This window comes from Primulina tabacum, chromosome 8 (genome assembly GCF_025594145.1).
Source record: "Primulina tabacum isolate GXHZ01 chromosome 8, ASM2559414v2, whole genome shotgun sequence".
Lineage (NCBI taxonomy): Eukaryota > Viridiplantae > Streptophyta > Magnoliopsida > Lamiales > Gesneriaceae > Primulina > Primulina tabacum.
The window spans coordinates 13,817,929-13,828,491 of NC_134557.1; the positions used below are offsets into that span (position 1 = coordinate 13,817,929).

Here is a 10,563-nt window from a genome sequence, read left to right on the forward strand (position 1 = left end):
CACAAGGATTAGTAAAACTCCCTGGATCTTTGAGTTTCTGTGGTAATTTCCTTTGAAGTATTGCACTGCACTCTTCGGTCAGCTTTACGGTCTCAAACTCTTGAAGTTTCCTCTTTTTGGACATCACATCCTTGATGAACTTAGCATAATTGGGCATTTGCTCCAATGCATCGGCAAATGGGATGTTGATGTGTATTTTCTTGAAAATTTCCAGGAACTTCGCAAACTGATCATCTAGTCCTTTCTTCTTGAACCTCTGTGGGTATGGAAGATTCACCTTTGGTAAGGGTCGCTGCTCAATCACTTTCTTAGGTTCCTCCACTTTCTGTTCCCCAACACTTGCACTCTTTTCCTCATCTTCCTCAACTGTAATCTCTTCACTTTCTTCAGTAGGCTCTGGGATCCCAATTTCCTTGCCACTCCTTAGTGTGACAGCTTTGCACTGTTCCCTAGGATTCACCTCGGTATTGCTGGGAAACTGTCCTCGATTCTGATCTTTTAATGCATTGGCTAGTTGCCCAATCTGTGTTTCCAAGGACTTCATCGTGGCACCCATATTGCCCATGTGTGTCTCCATGTTATCAAGACGAGACTCAGTTCTCGCCATTCTCTTCCCAGACTCAGTCACAAATGTGCCAACTAGATCTTCAAAAGATGGCTTTCCTTCCCCTTTTTGTGTATTGAACCCCGGTGGGGGATTCAACACGTTCTTGTTGTTTGCATAGGAGAAATTCTCGTGATTCCTCAAATCTGGATGATAAGTATTAGGGGGAGGATTACCTCGATAACCTCCAAAGCCACGATTGTTGATGTACTGAGCTTCCTCCACAACTGGCTCTTCCTCAGCAGTCACCAATGCTACATCAGACGTAGATTGGCCTGGCTTGTTCATTGCTGCAATCTGTGCGATCAATGCCGAAACCTGTGCAGTAAGTGATGTGATCGGGTCTACAGCATACACTCCAGCAGGTTTCCTTGATCCAGATCTTTCACTCGGCCACTGATAACTGTTGATGGTCATCTGTTCAAGCAAATCATAGGCCTCATCAGGTGTTTTAGAAAAAATAGTACCTCCGGCGGCTGCATCCACATTCCCTCTAGTTGGCCCATCTAAACCATTGTAAAATAACTCAATCTGCACCCAATCTGCATAGCCATGATTCGGGCACTTCCTGAGTAATTCCTTGTATCGCTCCCATGCCTCATACAATACTTCAAATTCTCTCTGCCTGAAGTTGGTGATATCTATTTTCAGCTGAGCAGATTTAGCAGGAGGGAAGTACTTTGACAGAAAATTCGTAACCAAATCTGCCCAAGTAGTAACACTTCCCAGCGGTAGAGATTGGTGCCAGCTCCTAGCATGATCCCTGAGAGAAAACGGAAACAGGCGCAATCGAATAATTTCGTCAGAAACACCGTTAATTTTTACCGTATCCGTGATCTACAGAAATGTTCTGAGGTGAAGATGGGGATCTGCGGTGGCTGCTCCTCCAAATTGGTTCTGTTGAACCATGTTGATGAGTGCGGGCTTTAGCTCGAAATTATTAGCAGCAATAGTTCCACGAGCTATTCCAGAGTAGTGAGCGTTTATGACTGGGCGGAAATGTTCCCGGATTGGCACCTCTCTTGGGAGCTCATTCTGATTATCTCTGTTTTCAGCCATCGCTTTAATTTCGTCTCTCCTTGCTTTTCTTAATCTCCTGGCAGTTCTTTCGATTTCCGGATCAAAAATTAGCAAGTCGGGATTTTGAAATCTTCGCATGCACTGCAAAACAAAAAGATTATAGATTAACAAAGTAACTAAAATAAAGTCTAAATTAAAGTAAAGACTAATTAGTAATGATATCAATATGCAATTAAATAGTTTACTCCCCGGCAACGGCGCCAAAAACTTGTTGATGGTATTTTCACTACCGCAAGTATACGGTGTCAAGTTTTAGTACTGGTTAGAGTACAGATATCGATCCCACGAAGAGTAAATATTTAAAACTGTATATTAATTACCGCCATTGACATAGCTCAACTTTATTTAAACGAATCAAATAGTTGGTTTAAAATCAATTCAAATAAAATAACAATTCCTGTAATTCTAGCATGCATCAGAAAATTCACTGAGGAAATAAATCTAGAGATATGATTTCGTCGAGTCTCCCCTATGCTAAATTAACATTGACTAACATTTAATTAAATTGCACCATGTTTATTAACAAAGAACTCACAATATTTTCTATTCCCTCTGTCGAGTGTTAAATAGAAATGTACTACCTATTACTGATTTTAATATGTCTATTCAAAATCACGTAACACGTAATAAAAGTAAACAAGGTTCTTTTAAGGATTCGTCAGAATTATACGTCTTTTGCACGTTATAAATATCTAACGATGTGATTTCTTCTGTCCTAATTTCAATCCCCTCTGTCGAGTGTTAGATTTCAATTATGTAATCAATCGAATTATGGCCAGTAATTCAAAAGCATTAAAACAAGAAATCACAAATAATCACGATGAAATAATTCAATGAAAATTCAAATCGTCGTTCACATAGGTTCAACCACGACTACATCAATCTCTAGAAAATAAAATTAGTTCATGCTCTAATTTAAATCACCACAAAACCTGTTTGTAATCATTAAAAACGTAAAAGTAAGAAACCGAATCAAGAACGTGTTGGCGAGAGATGAAAATGCTTCTCCGTGTCCGGATTCACCGTCTTTTATCTCCGTTCTTCGCGTCCCGTGATCCGTGCGCTCTCACTTTTCTCCTTTCTCTCGAGTGGTGTGACGGCTGTGCAAAAAATATTTCGGAACCCCTAAAAAGAACACGCCGAAGCCTATTTATTTCTGAATGTACGCGCCGCGCGCATATGCGCCGCTATGAGCGGCGCATATGCGCGCTGCTCTCGGTATTTCACTTCTTGGGGCATTGCTCGCGCATATGCGCGAGTCTCACTGTATATGCGCGGCTTTGAGGGCGCATATGCGCCAATCTTTCTGTCCTAGTTGCGCATGCTTGGCTCACATCTCTTCTACTAAGCGCCATTTTGGTTCATTTTTCACGCCCATGTCGTGGCCGCACCTAGCTACCTGCAATCACACCAAAAACAACAAAAAGCGCGTAATTCCGCCCAAAAGACTAACAATCGATATGAAGTATAAGAATAATATACGTAGCACACATCAGTGAAAAAAATAGCATAATCAACATACATTTCATGTATGCAGTAAAATCTATACGTAAAGGTGTCCTGTCAAAACATGGTAATAATCATGGCATGTATCATCGTATCAGCATATACGTGTTAAATTTCTTAATTTGAATTCCATTCATTAGATATGACTTTCGTATCATCATGTCAGTCGATGGATCCATCTACGTGTAACCGTGGTACCCAGCGACGAGGATCATCAACGACAGCATTACCCGCCCACTGAATCCCGGGCTTACATGTCATCGTGTTAGTCACAAATAAATCACTTCCTTCAAAATGTGTCATCATATTCATCACTTAAATAAAAGCATGCATATACGTAATGTTTCCTTTAAACCAAGCATGCACCGGATTTATCGTAATTGCGTATAAATTGTAAACATGATGCATAAATATTTTAAATATCATAAATTTGTGCTCAGGGCGCTGCCATGACCAAAATCTTACCCCGGGTGCCAAAATGACCATTTTTCCCCTAGAAACCCAAAAATTTCCGTTTTAACCTTGGACCTTTAAAATTGACCCGAACCTTACCAAACTCTTTAAAATATCCCAAAACATATTTAAAAGCATTTCTAGATGTAAACTCGAGCCCTCAAAACTTAATCGATTCGTTTTAAAACTTGGACCGGGGTCCCGGTTTTAACCCGAATCTAACCGAAACTTAACAAAAACTTTCCCAACTTTTTATTGCACCTTAAAAACACTATAATGTTCCTAAAACATCAACCTCAGGCCCCCAATCCCTCGGCTGATGATTCCAGAAATAACCCAAATTTTCGGCCCTTCCTTATTTGCCCCCTATTACCCTCTTCTTCCCAAAACTCACGTCCCTATCCTACCCCGACGGCACCAGCCCTGAACCAGCCTACCAAGGACCTATAATAGATCCTAAGGAGCCTATCAGAACCAAGCCACCATGTGAGGCCCGGGGCCGAAGAGGGCGGGGGGTGATCGCCGGTGCCATCAGTAGTTGCACGGACAATGAGCGGCTCCTGGCAGGCTTCTAGGTGAAGGGAACATGAATGAACCGAACCCACACGGGAATGAGAGGGATTCCGAGACTGTTCAATGTAATGGACTGTACAGTTGAAGAGGGCTTAAAAGATTTGATTTGTACTACTCATATCACGAAGGTGCATCTTCTTTTCGGTAGCTCATCACATAAGAACTCCAAAGTTAAGCGTGCTTGACTTGGGGCAATTTTGGGATGGGTGACCTCCTGGGAAGTTTCCCAGGGTGCGTGTGAGTGAGGACATAAGCACGCTGGAAAGACTCGTCTTGATACAGTGAGGACAGTCGTCGAATCTGGGGCGTTACAAGTGGTATCAGAGCCGACCTCTCTTAGTACGGTGTGGTTCGGGGACGAACCAAGCGGAAGCTGGTGGGCATGTGAGGCCCGGGGCCGAAGAGGGCGGGGGGTGATCGCCGGTGCCATCAGTAGTTGCACGGACAATGAGCGGCTCCTGGCAGGCTTCTAGGTGAAGGGAACATGAATGAACCGAACCCACACGGGAATGAGAGGGATTCCGAGACTGTTCAATGTAATGGACTGTACAGTTGAAGAGGGCTTAAAAGATTTGATTTGTACTACTCATATCACGAAGGTGCATCTTCTTTTCGGTAGCTCATCACATAAGAACTCCAAAGTTAAGCGTGCTTGACTTGGGGCAATTTTGGGATGGGTGACCTCCTGGGAAGTTTCCCAGGGTGCGTGTGAGTGAGGACATAAGCACGCTGGAAAGACTCGTCTTGATACAGTGAGGACAGTCGTCGAATCTGGGGCGTTACACACCATCCCCATGCAACCTGCGCGCTAAGCATCCACGCTAGGAGCCGAATCGCCTAACCCGCGCTCCTTTGCATTCAGTTCGCTTGTGCTGCTCCAAGGTTCAGATCAGCAGTGCTAGGGCCCTCCCAGGTCATGGTTTGGACCCATCAGAAATAGGTCCACCGCCTGGGCTCACCCTGGCACCAACGGCTTCCCCCTTACCCTCGATCTACCCAAAACCCGAGCCCCTCCACGCTTCGACCCCTCGTCCCTTCCACTAACAGCAACAACGACCAGTTTTGCTACCAAAACCACACCACGACATCCTTATCAGTCTCTTAACAACCCTAAGGCGCAGCCCCATGCACAAAATCAGGAAAAAAAAGTGAGCATCAATCCTAAAAATGCAAGATACACATGAAAATTTGATAATCCTTCATGCAAAGGCTTGGATCGAGAGTTTACATGCAAAAATACATATAAATCAGCAATATAAACGATGATGATGCAAAAATGATTTTACAAAGCGTGCCTGATGATGTTTGAAGAACAAGAACGAGGCGAGGGAGACACCGGGAGGATTTTCTTGCAAGAACAAGTGATTTCCGATGGAACCTTCAGCTGGAAATGATGAAACCGAGAGTGTTCTGATAGGTAAGGGTGTCGACTGGTTGGGGAGGGATTAGGTTTAGGTTAACGACTAATTATATAATATTTAAATGGTTAATAAATTAATTAAATGGCCCTAATTTGTTAATTTGAAGTTTAAATAGAGTATTAAGCCCAATAAGCTTAAAAGGATACCTATTAAATTCAAACACACTCCCGAAAAATATTTCATGTTGGAAAGCTTTAGAAAATATTAGGCGAACCATCAAAAAATCTCCCGATTTGATAGAATTTACGTATCGTTAAAAATAAAATCTTGCGGGGAAAAATATCCAATAAAATCCCATTTTTGAAAAAAAAAATACCCTTAAAAAATCTTATATTAATTAATAAAAATTAATCGTGTAACAAAAATAATTTTCCTGATAATTCTCCGGTCTCCATTCGTCGTTCGAGCATGAAATGCACCTAGAAACCCTAATGCATGAAATTTCTTTTTTTGTAAAGATCATAGCCATTAGGCTGAACCAACATGGGCCGAGGCCCATGCTGGACCATCCAAATGACCCATGACCAGTAGTGGTGCATGGTTATGGGCCGAGGCCCATGTTGGTTCAGTCTAATGGCCTATGATCGTTACATTCAGACTCTTGTCATCTGTATAGATGTCGAAATTCGCTCTATATAAATAATGCCACTATCTGGATAACAAAAATATTATAGCTCCCAACTATAAATCATGTGTGGGGAAGTTAACCTCAGGTTTTTTCAAATTTCTAGATGCATAAGAGTCTGTGTAAACTAAAACATGTACTCCAATGGGTAGTGCGAGTATTGGGGCAGTTGTAAGAAATTTCTTTAAACTACTGAAACCTATTTTGGAAGCATCTGTGTAAACTGCATACCCATCTACTTCATTGGGTAGTGCGAGTATTGGGGCAATTGTAAGTAATTATTTAATTTTTAAAAGTTGTAAGTAATTTATTTAATTTTTAAAACTTCCCTGACACGTTATTTGTAAGAAATCCTTGATAAATCTTCTATAATAACCTGTTAATCCAAGTAAACTTCACATCTTAGTGAAATTTTTTAGGTCGATTCCACTGGGTGATAGCTTCTATCTTAACTAGATCCACTTCGAGTCCATTTCCCGATACAACATGTCCGAGAGAAGTTACCTATCCATCCATAATTCACACTTGCTGAATTTTGAATATAACTGATTGTCCTTTAAAGTTTGAAGGACAAGTCGCAAATGTTGTAATTGCTCCTTCTAGCTTTTAGAGTAGACCAAGATATCATCAATGATTATTACGACAAACTTGTATAGGAATCCTTGAAAAACTCGATGCATCATGTCCATAAAATTCGCGGGAGCATTAGTCAGACCGGATGGAATTACCACAAACTCATAATGTCCGTTTTGGGTGTTGAAAGCTGTCTTGGGGATGTCTTCCTCCCTTATCCTTAGTGGATAATATCCTTGTCGAAGATCCATCTTGGAGTATATTGTGGATCCTCGCAATGCGTCAAATAATTAATCGATTTGAGGCAAGGGATGCTTATTTTTTACTGTAATATTTTTGAGTTCCCGACAGTCAATACTGTAACGTACCATACTTTTAAACTATTTAAAATTTGCTGAAAAACTAAAAATTTTCTTCAATAAGAAGTGAACCTTCAAAATTCGATAAAATAAATTGTCCACGCCCAAATATTGTTGCAACAAAAGGTCTCAAATGATGTTTACTAAAAGTACTTGTTTTAAACTCATAATCGAAAACATGAAATCGGAGTGTTTTAAAACTTTCATAAATTCTTAAAATTGGGCGGTCCTCGGGTCTAGCCTCCTGCTCAGTCCAAGCCAGCTCCTTGGTCCCCAACTCTAGTCTCCTCAAATGCATCCTCACCTGCATCGATCAAGTCTAGTGAGTCTAAAGACTCAACACGTATAAACTGGAAGTAGCAAGTAATACGTAATAAAATCACATGCACTTTAAAATAGAACATACATACTTGAACTCTAACTTGCGTGTAAAAGCTTGATCTTAAATACATTACATCGACGTGCCATAACATGAAACTTTTCTTAAACATGCTTGCATACTTGTACATACTTGAACAGACACAACTTCATCATTTTGCATAGAGTCATGTTTTAAAGCAAGTGACCCATAACATAAATCGCCTGATCAGACTAAACCACAGTACTGGGCTGACAGGGAAGATCCACTGCCACATATATGAAATCCCCGTTCATGCATAACTTAGACGTATGTATTCTTGCTCACCACCGAATTAAATAGATAGCTTATGACATTCTATATCACTCGGGACATGACCTCGTTAAATCATCGTACTAACCCATGACATCGAACCCCGAACAATCTCTAAAATGATGTGTGAACATTTCCCACAAATAAAAGACATGAACTCACTATTGAACTTGAAAAGAAGAAAGAACAAAACATTTTTACAGATGGGGTCTCGCTCGGGCGGTAAAACTTTACCGCTCGAGCGCTAGGGTCCGCGCTCGGGCGGTAATAAATTACCGCTCGAGCGTCGAGTCTTCTTGGGAAAATACTCGGACAGAAAGAGTGGCGCTCGAGCGGTAAAATATTACCACTCGGGCGCCGAGTCTTCTGGACTCCGCGACTCGAAGCTTAATACTCCTAACTAAATCATACGAATCATGAACCAATCCATCGAGACTCATCCTAGGATGCTATGACAGGGATTCAACTCAAACAAATGTCCTCAAAACAACGACGCACAATAACTACGCAACATAATCCCTAAACATGAATTTTGACACCAAAATACTTCCTACGACTTCTAATGCAACCAAGTGTCTACCGACACAAGACTAAGCACCAAAATTTATCCCAATGTCACACTCACAATACCCAAACGCAGCAGCGATCCGACAACGGTTCCCAACGAAGCCTGCAACTAAAAAATTTCAAGAACACATCAATAACATATTTTCAGAAAACACAGTTTGAGCAGTCCCACAAAAATCACCATGACTCACTCAATTTGTATCCAAATATTTCGAATTTTATATCAAATCGAAGGTATCAAAAAGTTCTACAATTTTATGTTGAAAGTTTTCTTAAAATCGCGACCGAAAAATCACAGTTTTAAAAGAACAGCAAAAACAAGATTTTCAGATCCAGAAACATTCAAAATGCGATCTAAACAATTTCCGCTCAAACTTTACACATCACACATGTATTTTTACGCATAAAAAAAACGCAACACATACTATGACATGATCGACGCATGAAAAATAGAATATACGTACCTTTAAATTTTTAACGTTAACGAAACGACGATACCGAAGCGGGAAGGATGCGAGAGACGATCCGAGACGCTTGTGGAACGGTTTTCTCGCAATAAAATCAACAAAATTTTGCTGGAAAGTATAGAGGGAAGGGGCGGCTGCTTTTAGTTGGAGGAACCCTAGGTTTTCTCCTCTCCAAAAATAATAAAATCTGAATTGAAATGTGTGTGTATTATGTGTGTTAAAACATGTTTGTGTGTGTGTGACTCGGTGTGTGTGTGTAGTCAAATTAGGGGATTTAAATATTGCTTAATTAAAAATTAACCCCTAATTAAAAGTTAATTAAACACTAACTAAAATACTAAATCCTCCAAAAATACTAGCATCTAAAAAAAATTGAAATAAAATACACTATAGGTACACCTTTTAAAATTCTGAAATTTTAGAATCACCTAATAACCAAATTAGACTTTTAAAATGCTACAAATAAATAAATTATTTAAAATGCCCCAATCTTAACTTAAAATAAAATATCACATTTAAAAATTGTCAAAATCGTCACCGGTCTCCTTCCTTCGATCCCACATCGAATAATCGCCTTAAACATGAAACTCGAGAAAGCTTTTAACGTGCATCACAAAAACATAAATAATTTAAAATAATGCATTTAAATAAATCATGCATGGATAAAACTCATTTTAAATTAAAATAAATTATTAATAAATAAAAAAAATACATTTGTTTTACGTGTACTGATTTTGGACTCTACAAATACACATTCTCAATATATCTTCCTTTTTTTGACAAACAAAACTAGAGCTCCCCAGAGTGATATACTTGATCGGATGTAGTTCTTTCCAATCAATTCTTCTAGCTTAAACTTTAATTCTCTTAACTCTTCAGGACCATCTTGGATGGAGTTTTTTATTTGGGTTTAGCTTCTTGAGTTAATTCAATGGGTATACAAATAATTTCTCGTGGAAAGACTTAAGAGAATTCCTGAACAACCAGAACTTTTGTGATATTATGTTGATCACTTGGTTTATTTATGAGGCATGCCAAAATTCCTTATCCTCCGAGTTTTGGATGCAAAAATCACTTCTACTATCCCCATAGAGGCGGTAGACTGAGAACTAGTTGAAGTGCGGTGGCTCAAAAGAGTCACTTCATTGGTGTAACAGTTTAGTTGGGGTTGATGCTGAAACAACCAATCAACGCCTAATATGATATCATATTCATGTATTGGAAGTTCAACTAAGACTGCTAAATATTCCTGTATGTGAAACTTTAAAGGACAATTTGTGGATAGAATCCATGCCTACCTTAATTCCTACTGGTAGAATGATATATATATGATATGTTAATTCTTATGTTTGTACAGATAAATCATAGAAAAAAAAACAAGAGGAACAAAGTAATGTGTTGTTCCATGGTAAATTAGAACTTTCCCAACTTTTGAAAATAAAGTAGTTGCACCTTCCACCATAGTTGTCGGATCAGTGTCCTCATTTCCTAGTAATGCATAAGCTCTTGCTAGAATTTATGGTTTTGTGGTGGTGCATTCCGGGTTCTCTTTGGATAGTCTTGGATGTGGTGTTGCTTGCTTCCACAAATAAAACATTTTTTGTTCTTCCTCCAACAGCTAGCTTCTTCGTGATTAGGTAATCCACAATAACCACATTTTTTCTT

At 39.7% G+C, this 10,563-nt stretch overlaps 1 non-coding gene across 1 annotated transcript; it reads left to right on the top strand.

The window, feature by feature from the left end:
• The first annotated feature begins 1,151 nt into the window (after positions 1-1,151).
• LOC142554874 (small nucleolar RNA R71) lies at positions 1,152-1,258 on the top strand. The gene has a single exon (XR_012822240.1). It is a non-coding gene; the product is annotated as a small nucleolar RNA R71 (small nucleolar RNA).
• Positions 1,259-10,563: the final 9,305 nt, after the last annotated feature.